This window comes from Peromyscus californicus, unplaced genomic scaffold (genome assembly GCF_007827085.1).
Source record: "Peromyscus californicus insignis strain IS unplaced genomic scaffold, ASM782708v3 Scaffold_13__1_contigs__length_99412109, whole genome shotgun sequence".
In the NCBI taxonomy this organism is placed as follows: domain Eukaryota; kingdom Metazoa; phylum Chordata; class Mammalia; order Rodentia; family Cricetidae; genus Peromyscus; species Peromyscus californicus.
Genome location: NW_026294424.1, coordinates 75856992 through 75872967, shown reverse-complemented (window position 1 = coordinate 75872967; position 15976 = coordinate 75856992).

Genomic DNA, 15976 nt, shown 5'->3' with positions numbered 1-15976 from the left:
GCTACCAAATGATATATAATCCTTCTTTATCTGGGATGGGCAACAGATATTGGAGGAAACAATAAAGAAATAATGGGGAGGGGGGAGAGATGGCTCAGCTGTTTAGAACAGTGTCTTCACTTCCTGAGTACCTGGGTTTAATTTTAGCACCCACATGGTGGTTCATGACAATCTATAATTCTAATCCCTGGTGATCTGATGCTCTATAGTAGCTTCCACCGGAATAACCATTAGCAAAGTGTACAAAAATACATGCAGCTAAAACACACATACTCATAAAATAAATAATTAAAGAATTAGTGACTATAGTTTAATGGATAGTGCCAAAGTAAAAGCATATCAGTGAAATTCAGTAATTTTTTTTTGAGTTCATTTTTTTTTTTATTTTACAATACAATTCAGTTCTACATATCAGCCACGGATTCCCTTGTTCTCCCCCCTCCTGCCCCTCTCACCTTCCCCCCAGCCCAACCCCCATTCCCACCTCCTCCAGGGCAAAGCCTCCCCCGAGGACTGAGATCAACCTGGTAGACTCAGTCCAGGCAGATCCATTCCCCTCTTCCCAGGCTGAGCCAAGCCACCCTGCATAGGCCCCAGGTTTCAAACAGCCAACTCATGCAATGAGCACAAGACCCGGTCCCACTGCCTGGATGCCTCCCAAATAGATCAAGCCAATCAACTGTCTCACCCATTCAGAGGGCCTGATCCAGTTGGAGGCCCCTCAGCCATTGGTTCATAGTTCATGTGTTTCCATTCATTTGGCTATTTGTCCCTGTGCTTTATCCAAACTTGGTCTCACCAATTCTTGCTCATATAAACCCTCCTCATTCTCGCTAATTGGACTCCCAGAGCTCCACCCAGGGCCTAGACATGGATCTCTGTATCCAGATCCCTCAGTCTTTGGATGGGGTTTCTAGCATGACAATTAGAGTGTTTGGCCATCCCATCACCAGGGTAGGTCAGTTCGGGATGTCTCTCGACCATTGCCAGCAGTCTGTTGTGGGGGTATCTTTGTGGATTTCTGTGGGCCTCTCTAGCACTTTGCTTCTTCCTATTCTCATGTGGTCTTCATTTACCATGGTCTCCTATTCTTTGTTCTCCTTCTCTGTTGTTGATCCAGCTGGGATCTCCCGCTGCCCCAAGCTCTCTTTCCCTTGACACTTGTCCTTCATTACCCCCACTCATGTCCAGGCTGTTCATGTAGATCTCTTCCATTTCTCCGTCATTGGGTGATCCCCGTTATTCTATATAGTACTTGAAGTTCTAGCCAGAGCAATAAGACAACATAAGGAGATTAAGGGGATACAAATTGGAAAGGAAGAAGTCAAGCTTTCCCTATTTGCAGATGACATGATAGTATACTTGAGTGACCCCAAAGATTCCACCAAGGAACTGATACAGCTTATAACACTTTCAGCAACATAGTAGGATACAAGATCAATTCAAAAAAATCAGTAGACCTCCTATATACAATGGACAAAGAAGCTGAGAAGGAAATCAGAGATATATCACTCTTTACAATAGCCACAAATGACATAAAATACCTTGGGGTAGCACTAACCAAGCAAGTGAAGGACCTATATGACAAGAACTTTAAGTCCCTGAAAAAAGAAATTGATGAAGATGTCAGAAAATGGAAAGATCTCCATGCTCATGGATAGGCAGGACTAACATAGTAAAAATGGCAATTTTACCAAAAGCAATCTACAGATTCAATGCAATCCCCATCAAAATACCAACACAATTCTTCAAAGACCTGGAAAGAATAATACTCAACTTCATATGGAAAAACAAAAAACCCAGGATAGCCAAAAGAATCCTGTACAATAACACAACCTCTGGAGGCATCACAATCCCTGAATTCAAGCTCTACTATAGAGCTACAGTAATAAAATTCAGTAATTTTTTTAACAAATTTGTATACATTCCCAAGTATGATCTAAACTAAAAGAAGGTATGTAATCATAAAAAATAATTAAAATAATAGCACTGTAAGAAAAAATATAGTATATTGATATTTGCAGCATTATTCAGTTTAAAAGCCCATATTTCCCTTCCTGAAATATGTACAATCTATTGTCTACATAACAGAATTACGAGTGCTCTGAAACACAATAGTAAGCAGACTCAGTATACAATATACAAAATAACATGCATTATTGCAATTTTTCCATAGCAAAAGATAATATATCTTTTAATTTCAAAATACAATTAATGTAAAAATAACTAGTGCTTCAGAATGTTTGATTTATGTAGAAGAGTTCAAGAGTTCAACTGAAATTTTCCAACTCAAAGCTGATAATTTGTTTCCTTGTTAGTTTGATGTTAAAATACTGTCTTCGGTTCCATTAATTAGGCTCTTTGAAAATTTTTGCCTCTAAGCAAACAGCTTGTTTTTTTGCATCAGATCCAGCACACTAAATACTTCTTGTTATAATAAAGCTTTTAAGTTACATGCCTTCAGGCATTATTTTTAGGGAAGATTCAAAACAAAATCTGTTAAGCAAAGAACCTCAAGTTCAATAAACTCACTGTCGACAATCTCTAAAGAGCATGAAAATTAATATGAAATAGCCTCGTATTTCCACATTAGTGGGAAATGGTGTGATATATAATTAATTATGGATCACTTTACCTAGACTTGCTACTTTACTCACCTCAAACTCACATTCCCTTTAAGTGTAGAAACAATGACTTTAAATAGTTGGTTGAAATAAATATGATATTGTGCAATCATGCTAACAATAAACTTTTTTCATTTAAAATGTAATATAAGAGGATATATCACCTAACTAAATTCAAGTCTTTATTAACTTTGAGGAATTTTATTTCTTAAAATTCTATTTTAAGTGCAATAATTCTGTTGAGTGCAGTGACAGAAAGTATTTTTGCTTTGTTTAGTTTTCTTTTCCTCTTCAGATGTGAACCTGTTAAATTTTCAATAAGTCACCTGATTTATAGATTTATAAAATCCAGATAAAATATACTATTTAAAAGTAACTTACTCAGTCCAGGTAGGTCCAGGGGGGAAGGTGAGGGGGGTGGGAGGGGGGGGAGAAAAAGGGAATCTGTGGCTGATATGTAGAACTGAATTGTATTGCAAAATAAAAATAAAAAAAAGAGGAATACACTTTAAAGTTTTCCCTTATTCTGTAAGAAATAGGACAAATATATATATATATATATACATATATATATACATAAATAAAGTAACTTACATATATGCATTTTTGTCTTTAAAAAGACAGACCTTGTTTCTGTACATAGCACCATCTACATATTTCATTCAAAATATAATACTAGATATGAAGCCAATATATGTGAATATATTCAATATAAACCTAAAATTTAAAAATATGATTCATGTGTTCACTATTGCCAGCAAAAATTCACTTTTACTATGATATAAAGTAATTATTTTTAAGTATTTGAAATGAAAAAAAAGTGTTTTAAATTAATTCATTTTATTCCTACCTATATCTATTTGTCAAGTAATTAGATATACCAAATAATTCTTCATAATCAGAAAAAACTGTGAAGATGGAGATATTTTCCTTAGGAGTACTTCTCCTGAAAAAGGAATTCTGTATTTTAATTGGGGTTGTTCATTTTATAAGTAAAATAGTAACATGAATTTTTCACTGTATACTAATTTTCAAAGACATTTACGTAATTAAGTATTAAAAACTGAAATAATTAATGCTGTTTTTCTACTCAGTTATATCAGTAGACAGAGACACTTAATAAATAGAGAGATTGGCAATATAAATGCAATTTCTTTAGCTTTATTTATTTTATTATAATTGCACGTCTTTTTTGCCTGCAGGCATGTGTGTGCACCAAATCAGATCCTTAGTACTTGAAGTAATGTATAGTTGTAAACCATCATGAAGATTCTGGGAACTGAACCCAAGTCTTCTCAAAATAATAGGATTCAAATATAGACATTTTGAATACAAAATGTGTACATGCCTAACTACAGTATCACATATTATCTTAACCTATACACACTGAATATCATAGGCTACCCACATACAATTTGGTTCCAAATCCACATGGGACACAGTAATGGAGAGCAGAGCAATTATTAAATTCCCTGCCTGCTTAATTTCCCTGTGAACAATGGTATACAAAATTAAAATTATATAACATATATAGGAAGTAACAGTAATGCTATTAGCACTTATTTTGTGCAAATAATATATGTCTAATAAAAAATTAAGAATTATGGAAATGCAAAGAAAGTAAAAATTTAAAATTATCACAAAGAAATATAGATATTAATTGATCAATGATAATCTCTCCTTAATCATGTATATTTATATAATACAAATTATAGAAATCATAAAATATAATGACATTAAACCAACATATTTGCACCAAAATTGGGCATGTAGAGTCTAATAAACTATGACTAATCTCCAAAGGTCCTTAAAACCCCCAGTGAAGTACCCTTTCTAAACTAGCATCAAACATTCTGAAGAAGTGAAGAAAACAAGTCTATTCATAATTACCATAAGCAATTTTTTTCTAAAAAAAATTGAAAAAAAAATTCCGCCTAAGGAATTGCAAGACATCAATGATGAAAAATTTTAAATACTGATAAGAAGTAACTGAAGACAAAGAAAAGAGGAAAAGACTACTAACACTCATGAATTAGAAGATTCAACACTGAGGGAAATTGTTATTATACCAAAAGTAATCTGCAGATTCAACACAACTTCCATCAACAATTCAGTGGCATATTTCAGGGAAGTTACAAAATAAAATCTGTAAAACCTTTTGGAAACACAAAAGTCTTTAGGGAGTAGAAGTCATCCTAAGGATAAAGAAAATGATAGAGATAGCTTCATACTTGATTTCTGGTGTCACTGAAGAGTTATAATACTAATGCAACATGACAGTGGGACAAAGACAGACAGACGACCAGTGGGTCATAATAGAATATACAGATACACAGTCACACAATCACCTGATCTTTGACAGAGGTGTCAAACTATATAGGGGGAAAAAAAGAATGCCTTTTAATTTTTTTTCATTCAATTTTTTTATTCATTTTACATACCAACCCCTCTCATCCCTCCTCTCATTCTCCCCAACACCTTTCCCCAGATCTACTCCCCATCCCCTCCTCAAAAGAGTAAGTCCTCTCATGGCAGGATGGCAAAGCCTGGTACATTCAGTTGAGGAATACCTTTCAAAAAAAATAGTGCTGAGAGAACACCATCCATATACAGAAGAATGAAACAGGATCATCAATTTTTGACCATGTTCCTAATACATACGACAAGGAAATGACTTGAAACCCTGAAATTGTTAGGGCAAACAAGAAAACGTCTTGAGAGATAGCCGTAGGTTAAAACCTTTCTGAAAGGTCTTCTTTGATTCGGGGAGAAAGACCAACAACTGACAAATGGGATGTGGTAGAGTTAAAAGGCTCTGTATCACAAAGAAAAAGTTAATACAGTGAAGAGACAGACTACAAAATATATATAAAAAAATCTACCAACAAACACCAAACAGAGGACTAATTATCAGCATGCACAAGGAAATTAAGAAATCTAAACAATAACATAAACACCACAAGTAAAAACTGGGCCAATGAACTGAACAGAATTTTTGGCAGAAGAAATAAAATGCCTAATTAATATTACAAATGTCTTCAAGTTGTAGTTCCCACAGAATTGAGGGACATTATGCAGGATTCTTGATGATGAACCTTCTAAGAAAAGAGGGATAGAACACAGAACTATGAAGGTAGAATAGAAATGATGGGAAAGGGTTAAATGGGGTGGGATGGGAAGGTTAGATAAAGGCAGAAGGATGGGGCATGAAGAACTAGCACTGGAGACTTTTGAAAATGTCATCTAAAAACCTTGTGGAAACTTCCTAAATTAGTTACATGAAAATATATGAGGACTTCAAGTACAGTCTCCTGCTACATGTCTATCAAATAAAAAATTTAGTACCAGATAAGGATTACCTTTTTTCCTGTTTTTTTTTTTTGTTGTTGTTATTTGAGTTGTTGTTTAGTAGAATTCTATAGGGCTCCCAGAAATGTTATTTGATTATTTCCATAGATCTTGTTTACTCACAAGAACTTGACTGTATGACCCTATAGCTAAAGACACCACATACTTGAATTATAAAACACAGTAAAATCAAGCTGACATTGATTTGGAACCTTCATTTCCACTGGCCAAATTTCATAGGGCTGGAAGGTTCCATGTACACTACAGAGGAGAAGAGTAATCTCATAGGCTTCCATTATTGAGGTGCCATCAGTTCCGATAACACCATAGTCTAGGAAACCAGCCCTTAGCATATGGCCCTTAGGGGACACTTCCTCTCCAAGTGACATCTTTTGGTGTGCTAAACCTACTTCTATATTATCATAAAGAAAACTTTCTGATTGATAATAATATAGTCACTTGTTTATCTATGTAAAATCAAATTTGTGCAATCTTAAAATAAATATGATTAAAATCTAATCTAACTCTGTTTTCTGAGCCTCCATTGTGGTGATGTATTGTGTGCCCTAATAAAATTTACCTGAAGATCAAAGAACAGAACAAGCCACTAGATTAAGCATTAATGCCAGGCAGTGGGAGCACACACCTTTAATCCTAGCACTTGGGAGGCAGAGATCCATTTGGATCTCTATGAGTTCAAAGCCACCATGAACTACATGAAATTGACTCAGTCTAAAAAAGAAACAGACTCAGGAAGTGGTGACACACACCTTTAATACCAGTACTTGCGATCTCATGCCTTTGCTTGGGAAGCACATGTCTTTAATCCCAGGAAGTGATGGCTGGGCGGAGAAAGGAATATAAGGCTCAAGGAGACAGAAACTAGAGGCTTTTCAGGCTGAGGAGTCGTAGCGGTAAGATGAGGCAGTGGCTTGTTCCTTTGTCTCTCTGATCTTTCAGCTTTTACCCTAATATCTAGCTCTGGGTTTTATTATTATTATTATTATTATTATTATTATTATTATTATTATTATAAGACCATTTAAAATTTGAGCAACATTCCTCAATCATAGATTTACATCTTAGTTTTTATCACATTGAAGAAATATCGCGTCTTGTTTTATTTTACAATGATTTGCCTTATGTGTCCTAGGTTATCTTCCAACTCACCATGTGGCCAAAGATGGCTCTCAACTTCTCAGTGTCATGCATGGAGTTCTTAAATGCTTAGTTTACAGGCATATATTGGTGAAATTATTAAGGCCACTCCACGCAGTTAAAAGGAGATTTATTTAATGGCATAACTTACAAGTTAAGGGATAGGTAGGTCGCAGGGTCTGGGGAAGGTGTATTACAGTCCAGTGGTGTTCTCTGGAACTCTGTTTGGCCCACCTTCACCGTCCAAGGTCCCAGAACTGAGTGCGAGTTCCACCCATCCAGATTTCAGGTCTCCAGGCGCCTCCCTTGGCCCCACCTTGTAGGCGTGACAGTTGCCGAAGTCTCAATGGGGGTTGGAACTTCCAGATCAAAGCTGGAATGGCTATCCACTACATCTCCCCCTTTTTGTCTAAATAAGAAGGTTCTAACCTAATACAAGACTATATACAAAGGAATGGTTATCAAATATTGTCCAGGAATAATGAGGGATAATGACCTAGATAAGATGGAACTACAACCAATGCAAACAATATCAAGCAAGAAACACATACTAAAATCCAGAGAAGTATAGAGTATAGGTAAATGGCATGTTACAAAGATCATTCCAAAAGGTGTCCTATCTTAAAGAACCTGAATCTAATACTTAATATGTTCTATCCACTAAGTTGTAACTATAAATGCTAGTCTTCAATCCCATCAAAGACCTGAGAAGGAATATAATGGTACCTGAGAAATGGTAGATGGATGCAAGTAACTTTCGGGAATCTTGCAAGAGTAGACCGAGACAGCTGGCAGCCCAGACAGTCACCTAATGTTTCTCAGCATTGCTGGTGCATTCAAATTGGCTATATGCCTAAAGTATCTGACAGACCATTTTCAGAAGCAGGAATTCTGAAAGACCATCTTACCCTGTCTTGGCAGAGTACAGTGGTCGCTTTCCTTGTGTCCCGCTTGTCCAGAAAGGACAGCATTGCATTTGTATTGTCAGCCATTGAGGCAAGGGCAGTTCTTTGCCCAGTAGGCCATTTTGTGTCAAGAAGACAAACTTCTAACTGGAAATGGCTTAGAAGCCCAACAGTCTCTCAGGATCAAATTGTTGCAGCCAGGAGCAATTGTGTCTCACATCAACAGAATTCTAAGTTATTTAAATGCCATATTCTCTAGGTCTATGAAGTGTTTGAAGATTACCTGTCCATCTGATCTATGTATCTGTAAATCTGGATAACCTAACTAATGTAACTATAGAGATGACAAGCATAGGTGACTATAAATTTTTAAGTCTTATCTACCGAAATAACCTAAGGACTAAGGCTTCACATAAACAAGGTAAACAGTCTATAAGCAAATGTATGGTAAAGAACGATGAATTCAAAATTGTGACAATACACAAGATGCTATAACAGAGGTAGGAGTATATAGTGCGATATGCAATATGACAATAATCTTAAATATATATCAATATTTATAACAGAGGTAGGAGTATGTAGTGCGATATGCAATATGACAATAATCTTAAATATATATCAATATACCGAATATCCTAAACAGAAGTAGAACATACATAAAGTATGACAGATATAAATTTACATTTGTATCAATACACAAATATTTCAAATAAGAGTAGAAATATATGTACATTATAACAAATATAGTTCTGTATTTGTATCAATATACACATTATCTTAAACAGGAATATAAAAATGGTTTACATTTGTATCAACATATAAGAATCCATAACAGTGCAAATTACAGTACAAATTATTTAAGGCTGCTATTTTACTAAATTTGTTTGCTAGTATATACAATAATCTACCATAATATCTTATACCTATCCATTCCATTTCTTCTTTTCCCTTTTTTCCCTTTTTTTTTAGAATACTGAGTTTAATATTTTCTTCCACCCCCAACCCTATAACCATCATTCATAACCCTGAGAATTATGAAACCTAAGGGAGAAGGGGCGTCGTTTTCTTAGAATTGCTTCCTGCTGTTTAGGGGGTGATGTTATCTCTGTTGGGTACTGTGAGAAAGCTCAGATAGCTAAATCTCAGTTAGACTAACTGTAGGTTCTGCAGCAAGTCTTAGAGTAATGGGTAAGATTGTCTGAAATTCTGGTAAGAAGTGTAGTATGATGATGATTACCATGGCATCATTCTGGATTGGGTAGAGTTGTTGTTGGGGCCCCATCTTCCTTCTGGAGACTTCTGAGATTGCTATTAGAAAAACTTATTTGTTATCAAAATGGAAGGTTTGGATTTAAAGAGGACATGGCATGTAAGAAAGGATTCTGAGAAATCAAGACTAAGCATGGAGAGAATTAGAATCTAGAAGACAATGGTCCCTTTTTATTGGTTTCCTTCTGTTCCACACCAGAGGGCTCTTCTAATATGGGACTGAAGAATCTCTCAAACTTTTCTTTTAGCAATGTGCTTGGGTTTAGAGAAGGAGTGAGCCAATTCCATCTCCAAAGCCAGCTTGGCTTATAATTGAATTGGAACCACAACTTTTCTAGATTGATAGAGAGATAGATGTTAGACAGTGAGATTTTACCGTGTGTAGATTGGTACCAATAGATTCTTTCTTTCTGCTGTAAACATCCAGATATCCAAGGCCTTATGATTTTTGGAAGATGGGTAATTCCATTATCCTGGAAAGACAAAAACAGAACCCTACCCCAACCTTTGATTGTTAAATTTTTCTTACAACATGTAGAGATGTCACATTGGTGGATGATCTTTTACTTCTCCTCATCAAGGGGTTTTTCCTGTTCGAATCGAATTTTTATTAATTTTGTTGGTATCCATAGCTTTTCTTCTCCTGAAGAAACAAAGGCAAAACCCCTTCCCCAATGTAGAACATATCCAGGTTTCCATTCTGAGGTCAGCACATCCTTGAAATAAACTGGTTGGTTTAGCTCAGGAGTTTTGTCTGTTGTCCAATGTCTCTCCGCAGCTGTTGTTCCTTTCTCATCAGCATTGAGAAATTTCAAGGTTAATAAAGCACTATGCAATCTATTTGTAGGAGTCATTGTTACCTGTTGCTGTTTATTTAGCATATCCTTTAAAGTTCGATTGGATCTTTCTATGACTGCTTGGCCTGTGGGATTGTGTGGTATACCTGTAACATACTTTATATTGTAATAAGCAAAGAATTGTCTCATTTTATTGGAGACTTATGATGGGGCATTGTCTGTCTTAATTTGTACAGGTATTCCCATGATGGCCATAACTTCTAATAGGTGTGTAATCACAGAGTCAGCCTTTTCAGAACTCATAGGAGTTGCCCATTGAAATCCTGAATAGGTGTCAATGTTATGATGTACATACTTTAATCTTCCAAATTCTGCAAAATGAAACACATCCATCTGCCAAATCTCATTTTTTTGTATACCTTTTGGATTGCTCCCTGCAGGTAATAGAAGTTGGTTATAGATGGAACAAGTAGGACATTTTTTCACAATATCCTTAGCCTGTTGCCAAGTGATGGAGAAATCCTTCTTCGAACCTTTGCTATTTACATTGTATTGCTTACGAAATTCTGAAGCTTCTAGCACATTACCTATTAGTAACTGATCAATCTCATCATTACCTTGTGCTAGAAGTCCTGGCAGACCTGTATGGGATCTGATATGTGTTATATATATAGGATGTTCCCTTTTTCTGATGATTTCCTGCAATTGTATGAATAATGAAGTTAATTCTGTATTATCAGGAATAAATTCAGCAGTTTCAATATGTAAAACAACTCTCTCTGCATACTGAGAGTCAGTGACTATATTGAGGGGTTCTGTGAAGTCCATCAGTACCATAAGAATGGCATACAGTTCTGCCTTTTGTACAGAGCTGTATGGACTTTGTACAACTTTACTTAAGTCTCCTGATTTATATCCTGCTTTCCCTAATTTATTTGCATTAGTATAGAATGTGAGGACTCCAGAAATTGGCTTTTGTCATACAATGTGAGGAAGGACCCATTCTGTCTTCTTTATGAATTCTATTCTCTTGCTTTTGGGATAGTGGTTGTTAATCTCTCCCAAAAAGTTACTGCAGGCTCTCTGCCAGTATTCAGTATCTTTCCATAGTGATGAAATGTAGCTAGAGTTTTTCTGCCTGGCCCACAGTCAGGACAAATCTCTATCACCTGCCAGTCCTACAGCCACTCAGACTCAACCAAGTAAATACAGAGACTTATATTGGTTACAAACTGTATGGCCGTGGCAGGCTTCTTGCTAACTCTTCTTACATCTTAAATTAATCCATTTCCATTAATCTATACCTTGCTACATGGCTCGTGGCTTACCAGCATCTTCACATGTGGCTTGTCATCATGGCGGCTGGCAGTGTCTCTCTGACTCAGCCTTCCATTTCCCAGCTTTATTCTCCTCCTTGTCCCGCCTACACTTCCTGCCTAGCCAATGGCCAGTCAGTGTTTTATTTATTGACTAATCAGCAACACATTTGCCATACAGAACATCCCACAGCACTTCCCCTTTTCTTTTCTTAAAAAGGAAGGTTTTAACCTTTACACATCTCCAAAGTCAGTTTGGTATATTTGGGAATTTGGGTGTAGCTTCTCTTACTACTTCCTGCTGGAGGGGGGTGCTGTATCTTATGGGGACACAAAGAACATTTTAGGATTATGGAGTAGTCCATGAGGGTGTATCGTCTGAGCCAGTTGCCTTGAAACCATTCTGGATGTTGGATCATCTGGGCCATGGTGTCATTGGAGACCTTTCAGGGGGTCTTGGCTGGTCAAACCTGATGTATCTTAATCTGGAACAAATCCATAGCCTCTGGCTTTCTGTGGGAACAAAAGCAGAGTCTCCTTTCCAAAGTAGCATATCTTTACATCCAAATTTTGAAGTCAAGGTACCTTTAAAATATACATTTTGGCATAACTCAACAGTTTTTACAATCAAATGTTTTTCTGCAGTTACGAATATCAAAGAGAACATAATCCAGATTCTCTGTGTGGTAGCCATCTTTACGTGGCTTATTTTTTTATATTAGCTTGAGCCTATTGCTTTGAACTGCAGCCTTCTAAGCCTGAAACGGCGCTGGCACTATGGCTGCTGGCTCCGCCCACTTCAGCTTCCCAACATGGCAGTGGTACGTTTTCCACCAGCTCTGGGAGCCATCAACTCTCAGAAATAGTGGGTCTATGCTTCTATCAAAGCAGCATGTAGCCCAGAAACCTCTTTTTTTTTGTTTTGTACTAGCAAAGGCTAAATCCACCACACAGCTTAATGTGCCACTTGCAGAGGCCTCATTCCCGCCATACTGCAGGTCGAACGCGCATGCCAGGAACCTGCCATAGTAGCTCAAACACGCAGGCTGCTGCTAGCTTAAAAGAGACAACTAGGAGCTGTTTTTAACTCCATTTTAGAATCTTTTTACTCAGGTTTTAGGTGGAAACTCTTGTCACCACATTGGATGCCATTTGTAGCTAGAGTTTTTCTGCCTGGCCCACAGTCAGGACAAATCTCTATCAATGAAATTTCTTCATTAGTTAAAGGTACTACAATTTCTGCTGGGTCCATTCCTGTCAACTGGCAAAGTCTTACTTTACCTTTTTGAATCAAATCAGCAATCTCTTCTATATAAGTCTTTAATTTCTTATTTGGTTTACGTGGTAGGAATATCCATTCCAATATAATATCTTCCCTCTGCATCAAAATACCTGTTGGGGAATGTCTGGAGGCAAATATGACAAGAATGCATTTCAGTTCTGGATCCACACGATCCACATGTGCTTCTCGAATTGTCTTTTCTACTAGAGCCAATTCCTTCTCAGCTTCGGCTGATAATTCTCTTGGACTATTTAATTCTTTGTCCCCTTCTAGACTATTCGCCAAATTTTGTAGTCCATCTTTGAGTATTCCCATGATACCCAGTAAGTTGGAAATGCTTCCTAATAACTTTTGAAAATCATTAAGAGTCTTCAATCGATCTCTCCTTAGTTGTACCTTTTGGGGTCTAATTTTTTGTAGCTCTATCTTATATCCTAAATAGTTAATAGAATCTCCTCTTTGTATTTTTTCAGGAGCAATTTGCAGTCCCCAGCAAGGCAAAACTTTTTTTACTTCTTCAAACATGCTTTCTAATGTATCTAATTTTGGATCAGCTAATAGGATATCATCCATATAGTGATAAATTATAGATTGTGGAAACTTTACACGAATTATCTCCAGTGGTTTCTGCACAAAGTATTGGCACAAAGTAGGGCTGTTTAACATTCCCAGTGGGAGGACCTTCCATTGATATCTCTTGACTGGCTGAGAATTGTTATAATTAGGTACTGTGAAGGCAAATTTTTCTCTATCATTTTCTTGTAAGGGTATGGTAAAGAAACAGTCTTTTAAGTCAATAACTATTATAGGCCATTCTTTAGGTAGCAGAGAGGGCAAGGGCATCCCAGTCTGTAGGGAGCCCATTGGCTGAATTACTTTATTAATAGCTCTCTGATCTGTCAGCATTCTCCAATTACCAGACTTTTTTTTTAATAACAAATACAGGAGAATTCCAAGGGCTGGCAGATTCTTCAATGTGTTGAGCATTTAACTGCTCTTGAACCAGCTGTTCTAAAACTTGTATCTTCTCTTTTGTCAAAGGCCATTGTCCAACCCAGACAGGTTTATTAGTTAGCCATTTCAAAGGTAAGGCAGTTGGTACTTCTGAGAGTTCAACAGCAGTTGTGCTCTGTTTGTGAACAGCCTGAATGGTTGGTGACTGATTTTTATAGCATGTCATGATATTGTTCCTAGAAACATGCATTGGTCTGTATTCCTTTTCTGAAAGTGTAGGAATTTTAATCTGTGTATTCCACTGTTGTAACAGATCTTGGCCCCAAAGATTTACTGCTACATTTGCTACATATGGCTTCAGCCTTCCTCTCTGTCCTTCTGGCCCTATGCATTCAACCCATCTCGAACTCTGTTTTATCTGAGACAGGGTGCCAATCCCTAAAAGTTGGACACCTACCTCTTGAAGAGGCCAATTCGGATGCCATGATTTTGGTGTAATTATAGTCACATCTGCACCTGTGTCTACCAGTCCCTCCATAACCAGGCCATTAATTCGAATTCTAAGCTTTGGTCTTTGTTCATTTACGGAAGTCTGCCAAAATATTTGTTTTATAGTGTTCTTTGTAAACTGAGATCCATCTATCAGAGCTGTTTTATCATCCATTGCAGTATCGGTTTTTACATTAGGCATTGGTTTATTCAGTTGTCCTGGAGAGGAATTTCTTCCACAGTGGCTGGGAATGTTCGTACTACATTTGATTTGGGGGCCTGCAAGAGGCCCCCTGAGGCGTTTCCCGCCAGTAAAGGGTTGCCTCGTATATCTATTTTTGATCTGCACTCACTGGTCCAATTTTGGCCTTTGCCACACCTTCTACATAATACGGGAGGTGGTTGGGTCTCCTGTTTAGGCTATTCCTAAAAGGAGTATTACTTCTAGGAGTACCCCATGTACAGTTTTTACTTATATGACCTGGTGTACCACATTTAAAACATTTGGTAACACGGGGCCTTCTTTCACCTCTGGGATTTGTCTCTCCTATCCAAGCCTCATTACTGTAGTTACGAGACTCAACACCATTAGTATACTGAGTCCATTCTTCCAAAGGAGCTGATCTGATCTTTAATGGTGTAAGTATTCTTCTGCATTCTGCATTAGCATTGTCGAATGCCAAGGACTCAGTTAATACTTTTCTTAATTCTTTATCTGATACAGCTTTTGTTATAGCTGTGTTCAGCCTTTGTAAAAAATCGATGAAGGGTTTGTGAGGTCCCTGAAATATCTTTGTGTATACCTCAGTTGGTTTTCCAGGTTCTGGAATTTTTTCCCAAGCATTTAGAGCTGCTGTACGACATAGGGATATTGTATGCTCATCGTAAGTGGCTTGTACATTCCTGTCAGCGAAACATCCCTCACCAAGTATTTGATCTTGGGAGATCACAGAACATCGGATTTTACCTTGTTGTTCTAAATTTTTTGTCTCTTCTCTCAACCAGCTTTTCCACTGTAGCTGCTGGCTATATTCTAGAACAGCTGAAATTAACTGATGCCAGTCATCTGGGATGATTCTATGTGAGGTAGACCACGAATTTAACATCTGTTTTACGTACGTGGAGTGTATCCCATATGTAACTACTGCTTCCTTTATATTTTTTAAGTCCCTTGTTGAAATTGGTTGTAATGTATCTGTAGTATATGGCTCAGGGTGTGTGTCATCTGCTGGCTTCTCATGGATGATAACAGGATAAGCCATTGTGTGAGAGCCATTTGGAGATGTTACAAGCTCTATGGTCTTGCCATTCTGCTTATTAGGTCCCTTGTCATGTTTACTGAGAGTTTCTTCTAAGGCTTGCAAACGAGCACCTAGGGTTTGTTCTAGGGAATGAACCTCCTCTCTGGCAAGGGACTCCATATTTCTCATGGAATCACAGAAGTTTTTATGTTCCTCAGAAACACATGATTCCATGGACATTATCTTATCAATTAATGATAATCTTTCTTCCTTATATAGTGTGTGGAGAGTTAGTGTTCTGTCCATTAAATACTCACATTTATTATCAATAAGATCAATTTTTGGTACAAGCCTGTTTTGTAAATCCTGATCAGCAGATTCCAGAGAAAGAATGTTTTTCTGTAATCTTTCATTGCTCTCTTTTAAAGCAGATTCCAGAGAGAGAATCTTTTTCTGTAAGCTTTCATTACTATTTTTGAAAGCCTGTAAATCCTGGTTAGCAGATTCCAGTGAGAGAATCTTTTTCTGTAAGCTTTCATTGCTATCTTTTAAAGCATGTAAATCCTGGTTAGCAGATTCCCGAGAGAGTATCT